The sequence below is a fragment of the Calonectris borealis genome, chromosome 24, assembly GCF_964195595.1.
Source record: "Calonectris borealis chromosome 24, bCalBor7.hap1.2, whole genome shotgun sequence".
In the NCBI taxonomy this organism is placed as follows: Eukaryota; Metazoa; Chordata; class Aves; order Procellariiformes; family Procellariidae; genus Calonectris; species Calonectris borealis.
In genome coordinates, this window is record NC_134335.1 from 5,019,559 (window position 1) to 5,044,046 (window position 24,488).

Below are 24,488 nucleotides of genomic sequence, written 5' to 3' on the forward strand. Positions count from 1 at the left end.
TTGGGGGAGGGATGAGATTATCCCTCTTGTTTTAGAAGAGGAGCATGGTAAGGCTTTTTGAGCTGCAAGACTGAAATATGTGTATGTTCTTTGTCCAGAGGTGTGCAAGAGTGTGAGAAGAGTAGGTTAGAGCAGTGCCTGGCAACCGGGAGGCTTGGGTTTTGTTACTAACCTACTCTGGGAACTTGACCACACTGCAAATCTAAAGCTTGCCCTTCTCACTTTGCTTCATGGAGATAGGTCTGAGTAATGAAATTAATTTTTTGCAAAACACTCACTGTTTGGACAGGCCCCGTTCTAAAACAGAAGATGCTGTCTCCCCAGGGTGACAGACCAAAAGGGAAACAAGGGGAGGAGAGGAGAGAAAGAGCATCCTCTATCCCAGGCATTTGGATACTTCCAAATCTTTTCCTTCCCTCACAGATTTATTGTGACGTCCTTCAAGTAGAGTAGGTCCCTGAAAAGCAGGCCCACTTCATAAAGCTTTGCATCCATCCAGCTTACTATAAAATAATAATCATACCATTTAGAATATGAAACCCATCAGTATCGCCCGAGGGTAGACGCACCCTTGAAAGGGGAAGTTAAGAGTGTTTGTTCGCAGCGAGAGGGCGGCAGGGAGGATGGAGCTGAATGCAGGCGACAGCTCCTGAGCCTGATGCTTTCTGACGGGCAGTGGCTGCTCCCTCCATCAGCCGGTACCTACGGGAATCCATCAGGCTTCCCACCTGAGGCCATGGTGTAAGGGTGAGCAAAGGTTTGACTACACGGGCAGCACTGTGAACAACCTGGGCACAAGCTGGCTTGCGTGTGCAACTTTGTGCGTAGATCCAGAGCTTGGTCTCAGGAAGCGTATGGACTGAAGAGCAGCCTTCCCAGGAGTGGCTGTGAGCAGAAGCCCCTTTCCATTAATCCAGATGTGTTTATGGCAGTAGTTTCCCTAGTGGGAACAGCGCAGTACATCATACAGATTAGAAACGATTGTCTTCATAGGACCGCTTCCCAATGGAGCACTGCACTTGCTCCTTTCATTGCAAGGGAAAAATTATTCCTGTCCTGTCCTGTCTGTTTGTTTCTCAGCTGCTGGTGGGGAATGTTCACATGTATCAGAACTAATCAGGGCAATATTTAATTTACCTGAACGGACATGAGCTGCTGAACTGTCACAAGCAACAAAAATATAGCATGATGTCTTGGTGCTACAGCTTGCAGGCCTGAAGTGAAGCATCATGACCAACCAAGCCTCTGAACCCTGCTGTTTTGATTCTTTGTCTTAGGCTGGCATTGAACAGCTGCATTTGTTGGAACGGAGATGGGAGGAGAAACTGGGTCAGCATCGGACACAGCATTAAACTGGGTATATGCAGATCCAAGTTTATTCAGTTCTAGGGACTCTTTGGGCCAGTTTTAAAACGTCCTCTGTGCAAGTGGAGCCCTGTGGCCCAAGGAAGAGTTGAGATCCCGTTCCTGTCTCTGCTGTCACGCCTGTGTGAGAGAAGCATTGCAGCAGCTGTGCAAAAGGGCTTTGAGATTCAGCAACAAAGTGGTTATTTAGAAGTGAGATGTTTGTTGTTTTTATAATAGTGTGTTCCTTTGAAATGATGGGCTCAGCTCCTTGGCAGAGGATGCTGCTGGATGTGAATGCCATGCACAGCCCGCACGTCCACAGACACCACGGACATAAATGCTCTACGTGCTGGAGACGGCCCAACTTGCAAAGCTCAGATCTGTGTCCTGCAGGGAGAGTGCACGTTTGTGTGTCTGTGCTTGAGTCCAAATGCTGTGCCTTTTCCGGCCTGTACATATGTCATCAGCGTATGCCGTGAATAAGATTGCTCTAAGTTTGTGTGCTCCTGCAAGCACTGGAATCCTTTAAGTTTCAGTCAGGGCTTGAGCTGTTTTTTTTCCTGAAAGGACTTGGGCAGTCCCTCACCTGGAGCATGGTCTCTTCACAGATGAAACAGGACTTTAGCTCGGTTTTGGCAGGTCTGCTTTAGGAAATTTGTCTCTCTCTTTCTAGGTGGGAATGAGTAGCTGGGAGACAAGGGAGGAAAGAGGAAAGGAGCGTGAATAATGGGTATATGTTAAATTACTGTTTATGAGAAGGCTTTTTGATAAGTTGGTAGCCATTTAAACAGCATTGTTAATAAAATACAGTCTCTCAGAAAGTTCAATTCTGTGCCATACACAGATTTGCAGTATCTGAGATGGATGAGATCGCTCCTCTGCTTTCACAAGAAACAATTTATTTACAGGGTGAGGCTGTCAGACCTGCATGAACACTGCCAAACCTGGCAGGTCTGCAGAATAAGCTTTTGTTTGGTTTATATTTCTAGCTTCTTCCTTCAGCCAAAGTGTGGCCCTGCTTGAGCCACAAGCTTTGTTCTGAGAAGTATTAGATGGTCAAAAGACGGGCCCTGTTCTCGCCTGCTAGCTAGTCCTGACCGATGCTGCATGTGTTTGGCAGTGTGCTGTGTGGGATAGGTTGGAGCAGAAATGAGTACTGCAGAGGTGTTGTTGCTTGAACCTCCATGGAGGATAAAAACCTGATTTTTCTCTGTAGCTGGGAATTAGTTTGGGGAGTGACTCACTCTGCTGTCCAAGTAGCTAATGCTGCCTGCAGGATTATCCTGGCTGCTGCAGCTTGGGCTCCCCATTCACATTGTTCCAGTTACTCAAGTGAGTGACACTTGCCCTTACTTAAAATTTGTAATTGTAGTTGCTTTTTCTTCGCTGCTTGCTAAGCTAATGAGGTGATCAAAGAGAGAGGCAGGAGGATCCACTGGGAAAAGTCAGAGATCTTTCATGGCATTGCCAGAATGCCAGAGCTCAACCTGGTCTAGCTTGTGGCATCATTTTTTACCAGGAGAGATCAAACACCATGAGCTTTGCATCTACTGTCTGTAGGAGATTAATGTTTCTGTTCCACTGGAGCCCGTGGCTCAGAAATAATGACCTGGTGAGAGGCACACCAAAATAGTGCATGGAAAGGTCATGATAACAATTACAGGAGAATAATAAAAGCAATTAAGTATTCACAGCAGCTTATTCCTTTGTAAGGGTGGAGATATCCCATTTTAGAGAGGAGCAGAGGTCATGCTGTAGAAAGATGATGAGCATATTTGATGTGGCAGGTGATGGATTCCCTGACTTGAGCAGGGTGAGTGTCCTTTTTGTCTGTGTTCAGGGCGGTGCAGGAGCCGGAATCAGCATAGATTATGAAGAAGCCTTCCCTTACACTAGCTCTGAAGGCTTTGAGGCAAGAAACTGCAGGACTTCCTCATGCTGTGGAGGGGAAGCGAGCATCTGCGCCAAATCCCCACGGTGGTACCAGTCCTCTAGGGAGAGAGAGCAGCAGCAGCGTGCTGGAGCTTTCAGCGTCCTTAGTGTGAAGATGCACATCCTCTGTGGCTTCGACATCTAATTCTGCCGCTGCGACGCCTCTCCATTCCTGGGCTGAATCTAGTGGGTTGGGAACATTCCTAACACCAGAGGCTTTATCTGCCGCGCTGCAGGCTTGTTCCTTCATCTCTGCCAAAGGGTTTGTAGCCTGCATCCTCTACTATGCAAAGGCAACATTTTGCTGCCAAGGTGATGGTATAACTGAGATTTAAGGCCTGTGTGTGTGCAAAACCCTGCAGTGTTTGAAATGGAAGTAGAAATACAGTCATCCTCAATCTGTTTTTTTGTATGATTCACAAGGGGACTTCTGGGCCTTGAAAAGAAGATGCGTATCTCATGCCAATAGATAGATGTTGCAATGCTTACTGGTGCATTTACACTGTTTTCAGTGCAGGATTGATACCAAAGCATTGGGTGAGTGTGTGTGTACATCCCATCAGCTTTATCAATGAAAATGTTCTTGCTGTTGAAATGGGTGAGGAAGCAGGCTCAGAGTTAAGTGCCTTGCGTATTTGGAGTCAGCAACAGAGCTGGAAATAGGGCCCTGGTGCCTTGGCTCTCAATCCTCCGCTAATCACAGCACCGGAGGTGAAATGAAAGCCTTCTCCAATCTTCCACTGCTAGGGCCCAGGGCTGGGAGGCACGTCTCCTCCCTCTTGGAGTGGCTGGAGCGGAGATATGGATGGAGGGCTGTCAGCGCTGTCTGGGGCTGGAGAAACTCCTCATGCTGCTCATCTAGGATGCTGTGGGGATGTCAGCTGCTCTTGCTGAGTTGGAGGGACTGCAGTAACACTCCCTACTACTAACCCCAGACTGCTTTTGTTTAGTTCTCTGATTCTATCAGAAAGCAGTGTGCTTCGCTCCCTTTTTGTTGTCAGTGGTGGTGGGTTTTTTGTTTAACAGCAATTTCGCCTTTGTTGCCAAAGCTGCAAGTAGGGCTGGGCTGAGTGAGGAAGTGTAATTAAAGTTTGCTCAGACAAAGGCGTTTGGTGACGAGATGCAGTGTTGCTGAATCCACAAGGGGCACAATTAACTGATAAGAGTAAACTAATTGTTATTCATATTAAATTAGGGCACAGGTGATTTGGAAAATCTATAGACACTCCCATATGCTTTGCGATTTTGCATTGCAGATTATGGTTTTATAAGGCCCTTCTGGGATTCAGATTATAGAGGCAAAGTGTGGAGCTGTATCTAAACTGAACATACTCTTTCCTGATTAACTACATGATAAAAACATAAATGTGCACATCAGAGGATTTATTACTGTGTTTGCATACTAATTTTTATTTTCCAGGCATGAACACAAAAGTTTTTTATAGATCCAAGTGATTCTGTTTAGTGGCAGCTGGGTAAACCCAGAGAAGGTGACGTGATTCCCATGTTGTCACGTAATAGTTTTGAGATGGAGGTTAATAGCAGGGAATGGGCATATGGCAGGGACATGACTGCTGGGATATTTTCTGCTGGTTCTTTCCTGCTGTGCTGTCATGGTCTGTGAATATTTGTAGGGAAGAGGCAGCAGGGCCATGTTCATGCTGGCACGATGAGGTGAGGCTGCGAAGTAGTGCAGTTTGCCTGCATGCTGCACAGGAATGGCAGGCTGCTTGAGCTTTTGGAGCAATTCTGCATTGGGCTCTGTTGGTTTAAAAGAGCTCTGAAATGAATATTTATAAACAGGACACGAAAAGAGTCTAAATTGCTTGTGTGATCTTGGGACATGTGAGATATTATGATTATTTATGCGCGTCTAGGTCTCGCTTTATCAGTTCATTGTGTTGCAATCCCAGGGTGTCACAAGCTGCTCTTGAAGGAAGTTCTCTCTCAGTAAGATCCAAAGCTGCCTGGCAAAGCAGTGGTAGAAAATGTGGGGACAACAGAGTGGGAAATGGGGCAGAGCATGTGTCAACAGCATGGCTAAAGTATTAAGGCAGAGAGAAATGCAGACCTTTGGCTTGGACTTGCTGGTAAGTCTCCTGAGCCCTAAAAACAAAAAGGGCCTGTGACTTCTGTCATCTGGAAGTCCCCATTTGGGGTTATCTCACTTAACAACCAAGAGACCCAGCAATAATTCCAGCGGTGCATGCATGTTCTTGGTTCCTCTCCTCTCTTCTGGTCTCAAACCGTGGCATCCAGAGCACAGACAAGGTCTGACCTGTATGATGGAGGTTTGGAAACAGAGCTTAATTACAAAGCAGCGTGGAGAGAGCTGGATCGCTGTTTATGTTTGTTTGCTAAGAGGGTGCTTCCCGATAAATTAAAATCCCTCAGAGAACAGTTTGGATGTATGTGATTTAGCACCGTCTGGGTTGCGCTACTCTCTGAACAATCTCTGCCTTGGATTCCGGCCAAGATAATGATTGGAGAAAGGCTGTAGCTGGACAAGGAGTCTAGGGGTTATTGAATCACTCCTGCCAAGTCCCAACAATGTGCTAAACCATTTCCTTTTAGATGTTCCCCTGAGTTAGGTTTACCTACGATGGGTCTTTAGCCCGTGAAGAGTTTCTTCCAAGATGTTAAGAAGCACTGCTGTCCAAGGGGAGCTCCGTGCAAAGTGTGGCTCTCCTTTCCTGGGCTCTGAACTGATGCAGGCTCTGTCTCTCTCAGCAGCGCAGAGAAGAGGGGTCTTGCGTTAGGCTGAGGTATCTTTACTGGAGGAAATCCCAGTGGTAAAATACCAGGCTAGGGCTTAACTTGTTTGCCGATTTGAAGGGGAGAGCACCACCTGCTGATACATCACCACGGCTTTTCTTTTGGTCTCCCCAACGCGTGCTCTGACCCGCTCCTAAATGTGTTTTGCACATATCTGTGACGCATCCTGAGGACATGCTGAATCCACACATCAGGGCATATAAATGCCCTCCCTGCACGTACAGAGCCTTGATGGGGTGAAACAGCTCCTGACAGGCAGTGCTGCCGGGGAAGAGAGCATCTCCTTGTCTTGCCTTCAAGGTAAAGACGGGCCGTACTCAGGGGATGGTTTTCCTCCAAAGGTCCTTTTGGACGTTCATTGTATCAGGTGGATCAGTGCCCTGCCCATCTTCCAAAGCCTGTTGTTGGTGTCTGGTTCTTGCATCTGTCTGAGGGCACTGCCCAGCTGGGAAGTGCTGAGTGGTCAGTTCTGTGCCTGTCCGCTGCTCACTCGAAGGCTGGTGGCAGAAGTCAAGCTGGGTGATGAGGAAGCATCTCTGATTGCCTGTGTAGGTGAAGCCCGTGAGATAGACATTTTGAGTGGAACATAAGGAGATTTTGGATGAGATGACAGCTTTTAGTATTGCTTGCTGTACCTTTACCAGAAGAAAAAGAAACCTTGGCTTCAGAGTAGATTTGTGACAGAATTATCTATCTGCCAGTTTCCCCCCCACTGAAGCCCAACAGACTAAAAGGCTGGTAATTGCTCTCCGTAGCACAGCAACAAGGGCAATAGCAGCATGTGCTGGAAACGGTCTGTGCAAATAGCAGAATGTGTTGCTCCACTCCATAAGAAGCTTATGCTCTGCTTGAAAACCTGTTGGCCTCTGTTTGGCCCTTGGAGAATAGTAACTGGGCTAGCAGGTGCTTGCTGGAGGATCTTTTTTCCCAGTATGCACACGTCAACCAAAGTCAGAGCAAGGATCCATTCCAGAGAGTGGGATGGACAGTGGTGCTTAAAGGGAGCATAGGCTGAGGGGTTTTGTTGCATGGAGAGTTAAAACGAGTGATTAGTTTGATTTGTGGTTATGAGCAACTGCTGCTAAGCCCTCCTGTGGGAAGAAGGGGAATTGTCTAAGGTTGGCAGAGGGGCCAAACTTTGAGGGTTTTTTCCTCTATGGCCCCTCTCAGAGCCTAGGGTCCCTCTCATCTGCATGACAAGGTAATTGGGACTATCAAATGAGGTTCTCCCTTCCTAATGTCAAGGTTGGCTCTGAAGAGCTCAGGCATGTCATTTCAAAAACTGGCCTGTCTCTTTCCTCGTCCTGTTTCTGTAGATAGTCGTATCTCAAGTCTGGCACCACAAGGTGGTAATAATCTGGAGCCCAGCCTACGGGCTGAGGAAACTCCCAGAAAGCCTGAGGCGAGGTAGTTCCCATGTTCAGGCTGCCTGTGGCCTGAAAACAAGACAGCACTGCTGGAGGGAGTGAAGCTGTGACTGGGCTAGTAGGGGAGGCTGCCAGCCAGGTTAGATGGGGAAACGTGGACCGCATCAGCCCTTGGGTTGCTCCAGCTGCTACGCTGCTCCCTTTCAGCAGCCCAGCCCTGTGCTTGTGCGTGCACCGCTGAAACGTACCCTGCTATTTGCTGAATATTTGTCCTCGTGCTCTTCCCTTTGCCCTGTGCTGCCTTGGCTAATGAGGTTATTGTTTAGCCGGAGAGAGGCATCCGCTCGTGTTTGTGCCTGGCTGCAGCGCGGTTCCAAGCAGAGATCCTCCTGACAGTGCCAGATGGCGAGCCGCAAGCACGGGGAAGAAGGGGAAAGGGAGCTGCAGCTCTGCCCCCTCCCAGGAAAAAAGCCTGGTGGGAGTGTGTCTGCCCCAGCTCTGCTGCTGGGTGGCTTTGGAGTCTGGAAGGGGGAGATGGAGCACAGTCAAGGAGTGGGCTGAGGCAGGCAGAGTGTGTCAGGCTGTGAGCATCTAGTTTAGGTTTTCTTGTGCCTCCAGTCCTGTGATAATAAACCTTACATAAACCTAGCCGGAAGCACAGCATTAATGTTTAAAAAATGACATTTAAGGTATTGAATATATGCTACGTTCTCCAGAAAATATCTAAGTGTGCATGTGCATGCACACTTGGGGCTTTGTTTTCCTTTTATAGTGGACTGTTGTGTGTATGTATTTTACTCGGGGTATTTTGGGCTATAATAAGAAGGGGGAGGGAGCAGGAAAATACTGCTCTGTTTATATACACTGCTGTCAACAGTGATGCCACGTGTTTCAGATTCGCATCCTCTGTGAAGCACTCTGCATTCCAGGCAAACAACGCCCTTCCCCCCTTTATCCCAAAATCCTTCAGGAGGATTGCCTGAGCCTCTCCTCCCATACCCCTCTTGCTGGCAGGTTTGCCCTCTCCTGGAATTTGGCTCTGGTGGATGTGGCACACTCCGTACCCAGCATGCAAACAAGTCGATATGCCAAGGTTCAAAGGGACAACCTTGGAAAATGTCAGAGCAGCATCTCTGCACCATTGTTCTGCTTCTCTGATCACAAAAAGGAGCTCTGAGTGAGTCAGGCTGTAATTTTCAGTCGGAGGGGGGCAGGGGAGGGACACAGCAATGCCTCTCTGTATGTGTCTATATCCCTCCTGAGCTTCTTTGACACTTTTCCGAATGCCTTTCACCTTTGTGAGTCTTTGGACATACTGATGCAGGACTGAGCCTGAAATGTTACTGCTCACCCATAATTTTTATAAATCTCAGGTGTAGCACATCTCCTTTCCCTCCTCCCTGACTTTTTAAGTGTTTAAGTTTTGTGGCAGGACCATTTTTATATCTCTTCTCCCCTGTTTTCCCCTCTCTCACCCAGCCCTGAAATAGTCAATGAATGTGCCCTTTCTTATCTCTTGATATAGGCCTCAAGGGACAGTTCCTTCCTATCCATCTCCTGAATGCCATAACAGCAGGTAGCCTGGAACATGCTGGAAAAGTGCTGGGTCTGAATCCGCCCTTTTGATATAAGTGGACATTATGCATTTTTAATAGACATAGAGTTCAGTGAAACCTTTAGTACTAGCTGAATTGGCACAAAATTCCCAGGCAAGTAGACTTTGGAGCTGATCTCTCCCTAGGTACCTTGCAGAAAATTAGACCAAGGAGAAAAAAAGGCCGTGTTCCCTTTGATTACAAGAACTGCCTTGTTTTGCAGAGGAGATGGCTGAGCAGAAGCTAGCCCGGCTGTGCCGTCCCTTTAGCTCTGCATGAAGGATTCTGTATTGGCGGTCCTTGTTGATCTTTGTTCATCCACAGCGTGAGGGGAGAGGCTGTTATAAAGCACCTTCCTTCAAGCATCACTCTCCCTGGACAGTACTTCAGCACTGGCCTGGAGGCATCATCTCCCTGGTTTGTCCAGTGCAGGCCTTGCGAGTCTCAGCAAAGCTCACTTCCACCTAAGGCAGTGGCTTGGGGCCATGTGTGGAGTCCTCCAGCTTGCTTCACTTAAGGGGGGAAAGAGTATGGGAGCCACTGTCTGTGGCCCTGTGATGGTGCAGTTAGGATTTGTCAGTGTGTCTTGATGCTTGCTAATTTGTGAGTAATGCTTTGACTTCCAAGCTACATAGCAGACATCTCTGCTCCCAGGTACCCCTGGAGATTCAGAAGTTAAAACTGGGGTCTGAATGCTATGGGTTCAAAATGAAAAGCCTGGTGAAAATGGTGGGAGTTACTGGTGAAGATCACTGAGATTGCTCCACAATATGGACCTCAGCTCCCTGAGTACTGAAGCTTTTCACAGTAACTGGAAGGTTGTGTTTTTTTCTTTGTTGTTCCTTTTTTGGTAAAGTGTAAGTAAATCTCCCTATACCTCCAGGTTACCATGGCATTGTAACCTTACCAGATCTGGAAGGGAGGGAGTAACAAAGGAGTAGCTGTAGCTGTTGGTCTGTGCATTTCCACTGTGGAACACGTAGCCAGGAAGAGGTAGTGGTATATGGAGGCTGTTGATGTGGTTGGAAGCAGGTGAGCAGGCAGCGGTGGCAGGACAGCTAAAAGGTAACTCGCCCCCAACCTCAGGACTGACTTTTGGCTGATGTTAAACTGTCCAGCTGCGAGCGTGGCATTCAGAGACATACATACTGTGGTGTTCAGCCATCTCAGAGAAATCTGCTGCTGAGCATGAGTCAGCCCTGCCTGGGTTAACTATTACAGGGCAGTATCAGGAGGTAAGATCTTTACTCTGCTCTCCAGCCCCTTCAAGCCCTGCGTCCTCCAGGTGGTCCCTGTGAAGGCAGGGAGTATCCCTAGGGTCGTGCTGCATTGTTAGAGGTCACAGAAGTGTCCCGTCTGCCCCCCGCACTTGGTGCAATTGTCCCCAGATTAGGGGCAGCCCTAGTCACATCCAGAGCCTCCTTCCTACAGGGGAAGCATGTCCCTGCTGTCCTTTGCCCAGTGCCGGAGCCCTTAGTCAGCTGCCAGGGTGGATGTGGGGGTACCTTGCTGGTGGGGTAGGGATGGCTGAGTGGGGCCATGGAAAGACACGGTGCTAGATAGAAGGGGAGTTGCATGAGATCTAACGAGTGTTACACACTGCTTGCAAAGCCCCAGTGGACTCAGCTGGGGAGCCATCAGTCCAGGCATGGAGGCATGCACGATGAGGAGTGGAGGGTGCTTCCACTAAAGGGCGCGTGCAGAAAGTGGAGCAGAGCTCAGCCTGCCTTCCTGAGAGGCTGGAGGGGAACCTTGCTTTCCACCTAGCATATGGTCACTGCTTTCTCTCAGAGAGGTGCTGAGCCTCCTCACCAGCAAGACCCTTCCCTCACGCCCAGCCTTTCCTAGCCTCACACTTTCCGTTTGCCTGTGGAGCTGGGATAGCGTCTTCCCTAGCCTGTGGCTGCAAACTCAGTGGGTGATGCCGTGGAATGAGGAGAGCAGGAACCAATTCCTTAAGGGGCCATCTCGGAGCCTTCCCTGGCTTTTCCTGCCATCGCAGGGAGAAGTGCCCCTGCCTAAGTGGAATAAATTGGTACAGACCATTAGCAGCGCAGGTCCTCCTCTGGTGGGGGGGAGGGAAGGGGCTGTCGGCACTGCTCTGGATACAAAGCAGCCAGCCACGCTCTGGCTCCTTCCTCCCGCACCCTGTTGGCGTCCTCCTCCTCCCTGTTTGCACGCTCCCTCCCTCTTTCACTCTCTTTCTTTCCCTTAACGCCACGCTGCAGAAAGACAGACCTGGGGAACCGGAGGACCACAGAGGCAGTGGAGGAGGAAGGAGCTCTCCAATGCTGTTTCTTTGCGAGTGAAACGGAGCGACAGAGAGGGAATGAAGGAGTGTCTTGGTTGCTGCCTGGATTAAGAAAGAATACATTTTAAAAAAACAAAATCTGGACCCAACAAACGAGGAAAAAGGGAGGAGAAGGAGGAGGAGGTTGCTCAGGGGAGCACAGTCCGGTGGGTGAACAGCCACTTTGAATCGTGCCTCTGTTCCCAGGGATTAAAGCATGTACGGGAGCAGCTTCCCAGCCACGATGGAGAGAGAAGGCGGTTCAGGCTATGGGAATAAGGTAACTCTTGCCTCTTGCAGGCATCGCATGACTGAGCTGAGCAGGACAGAGATCCTTTATGCACAGAGCTGGGGATATGTGTATATGTGTGCATGCAGCGGGCAGGGAGTGGGAGGAAGCAGGAAAGACTCAAAGCGATTTTGCTACCCCTCCCAGTGTATTTAAAGAATGCAGAATGGGTCCCGGGGGCTGCTGGAGATCACTTTGCCCCCCCTTTTTTAGGCTGGGTGCCTGAGGACACCAAGCTGCTTTGCGTAGGGAAGGCTGGCTGGGTTATGGGGAAGTATGCCCATGTCTCGCCTCCAGGAGCACTGTGCTCCCAGCCTTGCCCTCCCAGACCTGCACCTGCTCTGGGGCTCCCCTCGTGGGCTTGCGTGCGGCTCTCGGGGAAGCTGCGTGGGGACTACAATGGCCCCGCGCCCTTCCAGCCCGCCGGTGCATCCATGCAGAATGACGGGAGGGAAGTGAGAGGCGACTAAGAGAGTTGCTTTTCTCTTCCCTTGGTCATCCTCTGCCTTTTCTTCGCAACAGAAAGGGATGGGATTTAGGAGGAGGGGGAACTGAAATCCCTTTCATTCGTGCCAGCAATGGTGAGAACCAACTTTGAGGCTGCTTAAAGGGAAAAGCTTTCTGAGTGCTATCTTTTGGAGGAATAGGAGATGGCTGAGCAATGCTTTGCCATCTGAGAAGTGATCTCTGTGTTATGTTGTGGGAGTGGGTGGGGATGAAAAATAGTGATTATGGGGGAGAAAGTCCATGGTGATCAATGAAGCTGTCCACAAATGATGCTTTCCTTTCCCTGCTGGGCCTCTCTCTGACTCAATTCCTGGGTCTCTGACCCTGAAAGTCCTAGTTTCTCTCAATCAGACCAGAAAGGGCAACTTCAAATAGTATTGGGAGGTGGCTTAGCCCAGATGTTTGGGAAAACACTGAGAAGAACCTGATGTTTACAGCTGTGGAACCCATATCCAGTTAATCCCTGCAAGCAGAGGTCTTGGCTGGGTGTCCCTCACTATCTTTGGCAGGATCTTGCTGCTGCAATATCCATTTGTTCTGTGCTGTCCATCCCCTTGCCTTCAAAGGCTTCTTGATGGATCTTGGCATGGGGTTAGGAAGAATTTGCTTTGGTCACTTAGATAATGTCATGTCACAGAAGTCCCCACTTATTTTCACACCATGCAGAAAGTCATAAGCCCTAGTGTGTTGTCAGTTGACGTAAGAGCTTGTGTACACATCTAAGGAGCTTATGGTCCAATGTTATGGACTGGAAGAGACTATGCAGTCCGTTGCATAGGTCTGTACGTACTTGTCTAAATTGTTCGTGTCCCTGAACATCTACAGTGAGGTGTCACCAACTTCTGTGAATGAGTGAGGTTGGGTGTGTTTGTGCGTGCGCATAAATATGGAAGAAGGGCTGTGTAAATGTACAGTGGAGCTTCAAGCCATTATTTTGTTTCATGAGTAATCCTTGCTCATATGAGGAAATTCTCCTAACTCACCTGAGATGCATTTTGCTCGCCTTGTTTGTGTAATTAGTCCTTCGCTGTACACAGATCTCCAATGCGAATGAATTGACCAAGATTTGGCTTGAAGGTTACAGTGGTTGAGATTGCTTGGTTACCTGACAGAGTTGGGATCGAAAGGGTGTGGGAAAATGGAGGCACTCGGGAAAAGAGGGTAAAATATCTTCTTTCTGTATATAGCACCCAACTCTCTTTTCTGTGTCAGCTTCAAAGCATTAAGGAATATGGAAGATGTTCTGGTGAAGGAACGGAATAATTAGACAGTGAAAAAGAAGGATATTTCTCCCAGAAGTGTTAATTCTATGATAGGGACCAAGAGCTTTGGAAATGGCCAAAGCCAGCAGGACAGTGGATGCTACTAGAATGGGAAGGTAGCTGACCAATAATTTTATTTTCCTGGTTGAATATGTATGGGTGTATGAAAGACAGACGAAAAAAAATGAAATCGGTGACATTGGCTCTGAGTTCTTTCCCATTTCGTGCAGCTGAGTTATAAATCCCTCCCTGCAGCCCCCCATAGGCATTTCTAGTGAAATGCTGTCAGCTTCTCCGGCGGAGCACTGTGAACTTGGAGTCGTTAGCAATGCACTAACAGTTGTAATAAGAGCTGGCTCCCTCTGAGCCGGGCTGACCTGAGGAAGGTGCAGAAGAGGGGACCCAAGTCTCATGTCATTTTGATTCTCTAGGACAGCAAAGTGAGAGGGCATCCGTAAAGGTCTCCCTCCACATGCATCTGTTGGCAAGGAGGAGAGGGGGAGAGCTTTCCCACCTGTTAGTTGGCTTCCCAAAGTTTCCTGACCCATCGCGGTGGCTCATAGTGGAGAGTGAATGCAAAGAGGGGATAGTGCCCCAACCCTAGGAAGGGACTGTCACCTTGTATGCGTCACAGGCCTGATGCGGTGGCACTGGGGTCAGCGAACCTGTTTTCCTGTGGCTTTGTCCTCATCAGGGCAGTGTCTCACTGAGCTCCAGCCAACTACAGCGATGCCTGGATTTGCTCTCTTTCCTTCCTTGACCTGCAGTGTTGTTCTGCGTCTTTCTGGTTTTCGCTCTGCAATTGTGCACCTTCTGAGGCAAGGGGAGCAGCGAGTGCCTCCAGTGTGCAGGGCCTTGTCATGCTCAGAAATGCTGCATCTTTCTGGCAAACAATTGCTGTAGCTAGGAGATCTGGCCTAAGCTGACCAAGAAATCTTCCAGTAACAAAGTATGAGCGCACACTCTCCCCTTGTGCAAAGCTGGCTGCTCAATGTCAAAATAATGCTTTCCGAAAGGAAAACAGTGCGTCTGCCTTTCTGATATTTTCCAGCACCCTCATGTTACAACAGCAGAAGCCTTGGGAAATGAAAAGAACTGTCTTTTAAGGGACACTAGGGCAAATGTGGCAATTCATTTTTTAGTGTTTTTTGGAGACTTGCCTTTTGCAATGCTTTTGCTCTCTCTTACCCTTGTTCTATTTCTACTAGCTCCAAAAAAAAGTTGTGCAAAAGCAGTGTTTTCTCCTTCAAACAAAACCCAGTGGGCAGATTTGAATCCATAAGAAGACAAGATATGGTCCTTTCTTGCATCACTGTGCATTTTGTCTTGCAGGGGTGAGCAGTGCCAGCGGCTGCCTGGCTTCCAGGGCGGCTTTTCATATGGGCTTACCAGCAAGATCTCTGACTGGCAGCAGGCCTTGGTCAGCATCTTTCTCTGTGGGTGATGCCCTCTGTGGCTTTCTCGCCCTCCACTTTTTCTGCAGCCTTCCATTGCATGCAGTAGCCTTGAAAAGTTAGGTGGGCTGTAGCTGTAAGTCTTGTTTGGGGACATGGCTGGAGGTGCCTTTGGTGTGGCTTTAACCCACCCAAAGGCAAAGCATCTTCTGGAAGAAATGTCATTGGAAGGGCCCTCTCCACTATCTTTTTCATGGGTACTTGTTCTCTGTAACATGTTGTCTTTTATGCTTTGCTTGTGGAGATCCTGAATCGGTTACCTACCAGTGTTTTGCTTCTCTGGTGGCCAGAGAAGTGATGTTTGCCAAGCACAAGGTCTGAAGAGTGAGGGTAGATTCACCTTCAGAAGGTAAGGGCTTTGCTGAGTGGAGATCACAGGGTGTGGCCCATAATTAATCTTCATATCCTGATCTAGACACGTGGACCACCCCCAAGTGTTCTAAGCGTATTAGTCACTATTGAATATATCCTCCTACATTTTTTAATGGGAACTCCACACCTCCAGGGAACTGAGGCACTGAGAGATTGAGGAAATAACTGGGAACAATTCACTGTGCTAGGGAGCAGATCCCAGTCTCTTGCAGTGCTAATGGTTTTGTCCCACAAATTTAGCCAGTTTAGTCCTCCTCCTGTTCTTGACCCTCTCTGTCTGTGGATATGTTAGTAGTACCAAGTGGCACTTTCCAAGGCACCTTGTTCACAGCCTCATAAAATGACTCCTGCGCACAAGATACCTGTGCCTGGAGCACACTTGCACAGGCAGCTTTGCACACCTATCTTTTCCATCCTGGCCTGTGTATAGAAGTGTGTGTTCTTCCCCTTGTACAGCTGTGTGCAGATGCACACATACTCTGTCTTTCTGTCTGAGAAATGCCCTGTCCTGCCCGAGAACCACAGAGCCTTTAAGCAATTTGCCAGCTGCAGTGGTACCTCAGAAATCCCTCCAGCTATCCTATCCATACGAGCCACGGGGAACACAATGTGATATGCCTGGCAGTGACAGCAGAATAAATAGGAAATGCTCAAGATCTCCCTCCTGCCTGGATCTGAGCTATTTTCCTAAAGACAGGACAAGAGCTAAGCTTCTGCACAAGGCTTCCTGCGCTTCTTATGCTGTTCTTTAAGAGCAGGTGATGTATTAGCTCTCAAAGGGTGTGTTAATGCATTGGTCACTGCTGGCCCAGCTCCAGCCTGTACGCTGCCTTGGAATGCTATTTATTGTTAGTTCCTGAGACGTGGTTTGATACTCCAGAGTCCTTGGTGCTGTGAACAACTAGTCTCTGCACTGGAGCATAGCATGTAAGTAAACAGGATGGACAGAGGAAATACTGCATGCTTGGTTTTGATGGAGAGGTAGCCAAATGCTGACAAGGGAAAGGTGATTGGCCTGTGATCACATAGGGAGTCCTCTGGCAAAGATACGGGAACCCAGAGAAGAAATTCTGCCACTTAGAATGGGACAGTCTTCAGAAAGGCACAAAAAAACCCATCTCTGAAACCTCTGGGGAGGGGATTTACATCTTCACATCATGATTGAGAATTCTCTCCATTCAGCTCTGGGCTGTTGCAAAGACGTGTGCACTGCGGAGCCCACAGAAGAGAGTTTTCCGCTGATCCCCGAGTTCCTTCCGCAGTGCCTGCTGGAGACTGGTTATCCTCTCTGAAATAACAACAGCTGGTGCCCTGCTAATGCAACATGGAGAGTAGAGCTCAGACTTCCTCCTTCCATTCCTGCCTTATGCACTTTAGACCGGTGGGCTAGGTTGTCAGAAAAATTTGCTCTTCTGCACTGTCTGCCATCTGGGAAGCCTGTCAAAGCTCAGTGGATAGGGAATTGAAAGCTGTAGCTCAGAGAACAAAGTCTGCTTACATCCCAGAAAGGTGGGAAACCCTTTGCTTAAGTGTACTGAAGATGCAGATGTTGGCTTATGTAGGTTCACCTGTATAGTAAAGAGAAATGGGCATTTCCAGGGTGCAGCTCCTCTCATCTGAAGGCATTAATCTAAAATAGGCCAAATGAATTCTCCCCGGTGATTGCAAAAAGAATCTAGACGCAAGCTCTGCTGTGGGGATCTACACCTATGGCACCGCAGGAAGCAGGGGTGGGTGTCTCCCACCCTAGGCCTCTGCGGATGGGCACTGCAAGGCCGGTCAGTGCAGCTCTCATCTGACCTTTTGTGAGTGGGAATTCATCTGGAGCCAGATGTCCACAACTGCAGCTATGGCACAAAGATCTCCTCCCAGCCAGCTGCTAGGTCTCATTCCTCCAGCCTCGTGAACGCCGCACGTTATCTTGTGTGGGTGGCAGAGCCCCGGTTTCTCCAGTGCTGCAGCTCACTGTGGTTATGGGGGCCAGAGCTCGCGGAGAATGAGACACGCTTCACTTTCTGACAGGAGAAAGGGGCATGGGATTTGTCTCAGCTGCCTTGCTGGATGTCATTCTTAAATGCCCTAGCACAGTTTCTTCTTCAGATTCGGCACCTGAAAGACAAAAGCAGGCTAATCCAGAAGAAATACCTTGACTTTGCCTCACCTTCCATTCAGCTGGAAAGAGACCAGGAGCAAAAGGATGGATGCTGAGGCTCTGCTCTGGATTTTGTGAATGGATGAATGTAGAGACGCAAGTGGGGATTTTGAGGGGATTTGGAAGCCTGCTCCAGGATTTGTCTGGCACGCAAAGCATTTATAATACTTCCAGCATTATCATAACATAATGCCAGCATGATTCGGGGCCCACTCCAGCTCTCAGTGAATAAAAAGCATAACTCCGATCACCATCGGTAGGAGAGGGATCCCACTTTTGATAAGTTGTAGTTTTGCATAGCCCATACTCTTCTGTTGTCCTGGTGGCACAAAGCGAGGGCTAAGATGCTTTTGTGTGCTGCTGTGAATGAGTGGGTCTGGTTGCATACGTGTGTGGGTGCTGAGCAAGCTGCACGAGTAACGCTGCCTTGGAGCAGCACACCGTGGCCTCTTGCAGAGAAACGCAGTGTGACAGTGGAGTGGGTGCCTGGGTTACCTCCCCCTGGGCTTGTCTATAAATACCACCTTGGTGCTGAAGCGTTCTGGCTAAACTTCTTAGATTTCATCCTTTGTTTTTCCATCTGTTTAGCAGCTTCTAAAGTTAAAGAAGAAATGTCTACCAACACATTTCTCTTAACACAGGTTGCCCTGTGAGGGCCAGGGCTATACTTACTGGAGGCTGCATGGGAAAGTCTTTGGGGGAGTCCAGCTTCTCAGGGAATGAGCAAAAGCCAGCAAGCACTGGGGAATGACATTGCTCTGGCCACACGGGACCAGAATAGATGATCTTCTATGATTATTCCATCTGAATCCCATAGACTGTGACATGGAGAGTAAACCTGGAGCTGTGCTGAGACACCGATGGCCCTGCAGTGCTTCTGGCTAGTGCATCAGGTGAGCTTTTTCCAGCTTCAGCTCATGTCTTCCCCATCCAACGACAAAAACGTAGTGCCACCTTGTACTGATGCAACAGTCCTATGGTAGGAATTAGTACTGTGGGAACCACTGTCCCAAGGCCTTCAGCCCATCCCTGCACAGGAGAAGCACATCAGAGTGCTATACCATTTTTGGGTGCTCCAATGCAGGACTTGGGGCCTTTTTTGCAGTCTGCACTGATGTGCTCTGCTCATTTTTAGAACGGCTGTGGATGCTTGCAGTGCAACAGGAGATGCACCGAGCTTGCATGTTTCCTCCTGTCTCCTTCTCTGTGCCTGCCCAGCCAGCCTTGCCTGTCATCAGCAAAGGAGTAGCATTTCCAGAACGCTTTTATGTATGTGTAGATCAGAGGCAATGCTGAAAGAAATTCATACTGTTTCATTGGGCACAGGAGCCATCGTCCAACCCAGGGCAGCTATTACACTGTCCTGAGCAGTCCAGCACTGCCACATTCAGATTCAGACTTGGTGGAAGGGAAGCATAACTTCGCTATTTTGTGTGAGCCCCCTGCATGCCTGCTGTAGCTGGATGCCTCCCTGGTATGTGAATAATTCTGCAGGGGCCTGTGACAACATGCTAGGTAAGTCCTCCTGTGGGCACCACGTCACTTCCCATGCCCTCCTTGCCTTGCCATCCCTCTGATCCTGTGGGGAACTGCAAGCCCAAGGGAAAGGTTGGAATTTGTGGAGTGTACAGGAGGTGAGTGGTATTGTGCCGTAGCCATTAACGAGGTACATTAACCAGATGATGAGGGAGCGGCCTGTCAGGGTTGTTAATTCCTGTCCCTCACCGTAACAAAGCTGTAAAACCCTTCGGAGGGATCAAAGTGAGAGCAGCACTCTTCTCGGTTGAGTCCAGGTTGAGAAAAGAGCAGCTTTGCAGGAGGAATTTTGTTATAGACTGGATGCGGTACCTGGAACCTATTTTGGCTCATGAATAAGTTGATATTTCTTCTGAATAATAGATGCACATGATGGTTGCTGAGAGGCAGATCTGTGAGTGGGCTGGGTCCCTGAAGGAGGAGTGAGACATACGGAGTAAGATGCAGTCCTTTTCTGAACTGGGAGCTTGCTGGATGCTGGAAGCCTGGCAGGACTGTGCAGGGATGACGCTTCGATAGTAAACCTGCATGACTGAGGCAGAGAGGGTGCCTGTTTGGTCTTTTCGTGTCTCCTACGGTCAGTATATACCACTGCCCAGCTCAGGCTCCGGGACTGAGGAAGATAAATATTTGTAATGATACCATTTATCTGCCTCCATGAGGGGCTTGGTGTGAATGTGTGAATGGGAGGAGAACGGCACTGTGATTAAATCCTAGCACAGTTTATGCTGAGGGTCAGCAACCCATGATGTGTGTCTGCTAGGGCAAGTAGGCAGGTTTGGGGCAGCACAAAGCAAGGCTGGACCCCTGGCTTTTTTTGGGAGGCAACGGCTGTGCTCAGATTAGCAGGATGCTTTAAGATGCTGCCTCACGCAGTGGTACTGAGAGGCAGCCTTTTGCTTCCTTGAGAGACAGCTTTCACCTGACTTTCTAGTGGCACGTTTTGCTTCTAATTTGGGAGAGAGAAGTATAATCTGGCACAAGCCTGCCACCCTTGAAAGGCTGCCAGCCAGTTTATGGCACTCTCCGTCTGCATGCTCCCTACAGCCTTGGTGAGATACAGGAATATTCTATCCTTCCCATCCTCAGCTCTTGCAGTAGATGCAATGCCCCAGGAGAGGCTGACTTTGGCTGTGTGATGTGGGGTTGTGTGGACATTCAAAGGTTTATTCAGATGGCCTGTGATCCACTTGGTTGAACGGCAGCTGGTTATGGAGATTAGAGCTACAGAAGTCACTACTAATGAATAATTCTTCCAGTGTCTTTCTTATAATAGTGGCACATTCACCAGGAGTGACTCTTAACATATTCATTTTCAGAGAGCGTGTGCAGCTCCTGGAATGACCTTCTGCTTGGGTTTGGAAGTATTTGTTTCTGTTTGTCAGTTAGGTGAGGATCATTTCTGGCGTGATTTTTACCAGGAAAAAATTGCAAGTGCTAAAATTGGAAGCATTGAAAAGATTGGGTGGAATCTGAGTGGTAAGGGTGGGGGCCAGGACAGCTCTACCTGTGTGGGAAGCCATGGGCGTACAAGTGAGGTGTCTGTACAGTGGTAGGCTCTTTGGGCAGCAGGAAAGATGCTGATAGATTTGTCTGTGCTAGCTTGGCCTGAGCAGTAAGATTCAGGCGTGGCAGAAGATTGTTAAAAGAGACTGTGAAGCAATGTGATGAGAGTTCAACTCGTTCTTGGGTGGCTCAGTTTGAAGTCATGTCTACCTTAGACAGTTAGTTACTCGAAGTTATTAGTTACTTTAGCTCTGAAATTCTCCAAGTGCAAGCAGCCAGTGTTCAGCCAAGAGTATTGAGAAGGGGGCCTGGCAGGCATAACTGTGAATAAAATTACTCTAAGATGAATCCCTTGGCAGCAAGGTGGAGCTGTCTGGATCCTGGAGGTGTAGATACTATCTCTGCCTCGAGCCTGGCAGACTAGCCTCAGGAAGAAGCAAAAACGGCAATAAAAGGTGCCTTTCTGTAAAAAGCCCGAAGACGGTAGCGGGGGGAGCTGCCCATTTCTGCCCTTTGTGGAGGAGTAACTGTCCATGGCATTGTGAGGATACTGGGATTATTGTCACAGTAATCATGTGAAGAGGTGCTGAGGTCAGGAAAACATTGCACGCCGTAAACCTATTGCTGCTGTGAATACTTTTGGGGTTTTGCACTAGCAGGACATGTGTGTGGAAGGGGTGCTTTGACCTGTGGAGCTGGGGACCTAAGCTGTCTCCCTGCCACTGCCCTGTCCTTGGCTTTGGGAAATTTGACAGCTGTGAAGCCCCTGGTGGCAAAGGATTTGCTACAATCCTCTGAAGCTGTCACCCCACACATACACCTCCTTTCTTCCTCCAATTTATCTTTTAATAATGCTGCCAACATTATTTCTCATCGCTGTCTCGTGCGCTCTGTGCTCTGCCTGACAGTCCTTTTTGTCTCACCCAGGCATCTCGTACCATAACGCTCTAATGAGAAGAGACTCTGGCTGCTGAAGTTAATAACTTATCCGACAGCCTGAGCCATTCTTGTTACAGAGCAAATTGTGAACTGTGCAGCAATCCAAGGCTGAGACCCCAGTCTGTGAGGGGAAAGGGGTTGTGGAGTAGGCGAGTGTTCGCATTCAGGTTGGGATCAGCACATGCACTCCCCTGCTGCTAACACTGTGGTGCACTTTCAGCTTGGAAATCTTAGGATGCTTCCCAAAGCAGTGTTACATTGGGTAGATGTGGGAATATGGAGGATCAGGGAGTCCAGGAAAACCTGTTCAAAAGGGAGCCTGCGGAGGAGGCAGAATGAAACAAGGTCTTCACTCTGCACTGAGAAAACCAACACATTCAGAGCGACTGAAAGAGGAAGTTTTTCTCTTTTTTTGTCAACGTGACAGCAACTCGGAGGAGGAGCAAGTGTGCCAAGATGTCCTCACAGACGTGCCGCATCCCCCATTTTCATAGCCTGCATTCTGCATTTGTCAAGAAGCCCCAGTCCCTCAAGCTGCAAAAAGGCTTTAGGGCCACGTACAGCACTGAGCCCTCCTGAGCCCAGGCAGCACTGATTTCTCCCTGTCTCAACCATCGTTACTGCTCTGGCTCCTTATCAACTGAGTCAAAGCTTTTAGTAACTGTTGTTTTTAAAGATTAGTCATCTGTAGGAATGACATTTGAAAGACTGACAGTTCCAATCAAATGACAAGGGCTGCTGTTGTGCTTGAAGATATTTGTTTAATTAAAAAAAGGTAAAATCAACCTGACTAATTAAGTGTTGTACCTTGAGATACAGCCTGGGAAAGTACAGATGTGGTGCTAGTTACTTGAGAAAGCTACCAGACTGCCATCGCATGGCTTGGACAGGCCTGAAGGGAGTGTGATGGGTCTGTGGTGTAGCTCTGTTGATACTCCTAACCCTGTTCCCTCCTTGGGCGAGGGATAGCCTGCCTCTCTGTCCCTGCCATGCAAGGTTGGTGACAGTCATCATAATGACGATGTAATTTGCCTGGTTGATTTGAGATGCACTGTAATTACTGCATGATTACAATATTCTTAGAGCAGCCATTACAAAACCCTCTAGTTTCTCAGAGCTCCCCAAGGGCTTGTCTCGCTCCTCACCTTGCAAGTAAAACCCTGCAAGGGAGTCTGTCTGTCCATCAGCCGTCTTTGTGTCATCTCTCTTTGTGTCAGATTACATGTGCATGCTTTCAGCCACTTGTAGATTAGAGTACCCTGGTGCTGAGACACTCTGCGGACCACAGGGAATATTTCCCTGTGTCCCAACTAGTTGGTTGGCAGGATGTGCTTGGCCGAGTAGATCAAGCTTTTGCAAGTGATGAAGATGCTCTTGGAAATGGCAGGGGCTGGTGAGTGGTACTGGGGAGCTGGGCAGCAGGAAGAGGCACTCGTAGGTGCCTGTCTTCCTACGAGGGCTGCTTGTTCACTGCTTTTTTGAGTTGGGCTTAATTCTGTCTCCGGCTTCTGTCTGGCTTCTCCATTTCATACAGAGAAGATCTGGGCTGGGTTTGGCCCTTGGGTGATTCTAAATTTAGGAGAAATGACCTGCCCCAGGAATGCACACCAGGCCGTCAGGTGGGTGTGAGTTGCGCTTTGCCAGCACCTCAGGCATCAGTGCTTGTGCCATTTCTGTATTTAGCCTGTGAGCTACTTGAGCCTTGTGATTCCTGTCCAAAAGTAGGCAGCTATTTTCATCTCACCTCTAGAGCAAGCTGAGGTGCAGGTGAGCCAAAATAACTAAGCCACGGGGGAAGCCACAGTCAGAACCAGCCTTAGACTGGAAGCTGGACAAACTGGTAGATTTAGCCCAAGCCGTTCCCGCCATGAGACAAACTAAGAGCCAAATCCCACCTCCTTGGGCGATGCTGGAATAGCTCTGGGTTTATTGGGTTGGTATATGGGGTTTTTATGCTAGTAGAAGAAAAGAAATAGTTTCCTTCCAAATGCCTCTTAAATGGAAGACAGGCCATGGTATTCTGACATGTCAAAGGTTCCCAGGTAGGCAAAAGCCTCTGTGTTCGCTGTGGAGAAAGGAGGTGAGGGAAGAAGGACGAGTGCATTATGAGAAGCCCTGTGCACTTGCTTTCAGCAGGCACAGTAGGGTGAGAAGATCCTGCCGAATTTCGGCAGGGACCAGAAATTGAAGGGAGATAATTTTAAAATGACCTTCCTGTTTCCAATGAGAAGGTTGTGTAGGTTTGTGGCTGTGCTAATGGACTGCAGAACTGCAAGCGACGATTGATTGTGTTGCAAGCTGCTGAATTATAGTTGGGCGTTTGCTTTATCATCCCAGATCCACCCCCCTTCCCTTTCCATGCTGTAGCATGAAAGAATCGATGTTAATCCCTCAGTCCCATTAGTGACTTTTGCAGAGGTCACAGGCTATCGGACTTTCTATGCCCTCTTTGACCACCTAGCACTGAGCAGGGCTAAGGATTTGAGCCTCATCTCTTTAAAGAAGCCATCTAATGGGGATGGGACCTGGGGGTTTTCTCTGTAGGTTGGTGTAATGGTTTTGGCTATGATTTTTTGACCGTCTGCCGAGAGAGCTCTGAGTGCCCTGCTGCATCTTTGCTAGATCTGTCTCGCAAGGCCATAGGAGAGAAAACCTGTGAGAAATACTTCTGTGGCTCAGTGAATGGCTCTGTCCCTCCAAGCACTGCTGCTACGATATAAATATATTTCTGCAGCGTAGGGGTATGCTACGATGCTGGAGGGTTTGTTGCTTGGGCAGCAGCTAACAAGGACTCTTAAACAGGCTGCTTGAGTAGGGTGCAGCAGCTAACCTGGGAACCCTGGCCCTGTTGCAGGCTTGTCTGCAGTGAAAAGGTAGTTTGCAATAAGGCAGAAATTTATGTGTGAATTTATAGCCCAGAAGCTCTTCAGCTCGAATTACCTGCATGGCTGCTCTTAGTGCTTCTGAAATACAAAGCAACTAATTCCAGGCTTCCACATCTGCCTCGTGAGCAGCACGTGTTGGAAGTGGCGTTGTGGGAAGGAGTGCGGAGGAGACACCACGTGTGAATTTACAGCGTGCTAGGAGCGCTCTGCCTCCCCTAAGCAGGAACAGCACTGTTGTGCTCCCACAGCAACGGATGCTCTTCGCTGCCTGTCTGGAGCA

General features: G+C 48.8%; 1 protein-coding gene across 3 annotated transcripts in view; it reads left to right on the forward strand.

Annotated features, from left to right (window-relative positions):
* The first annotated feature begins 11,101 nt into the window (after positions 1-11,101).
* The window catches only part of B3GAT1 (beta-1,3-glucuronyltransferase 1), a 40,005-nt gene continuing 26,618 nt past the window's right edge, over positions 11,102-24,488 (forward strand). The window contains exon 1 of one of the 3 annotated variants that reach the window (XM_075172982.1): positions 11,102-11,586. The gene's annotated coding sequence lies outside the window, so the exon portion shown is untranslated. The remainder of the gene's footprint in view (positions 11,587-24,488) is intronic. The other 2 variants (XM_075172980.1, XM_075172981.1) reach the window with 2 other exon arrangements.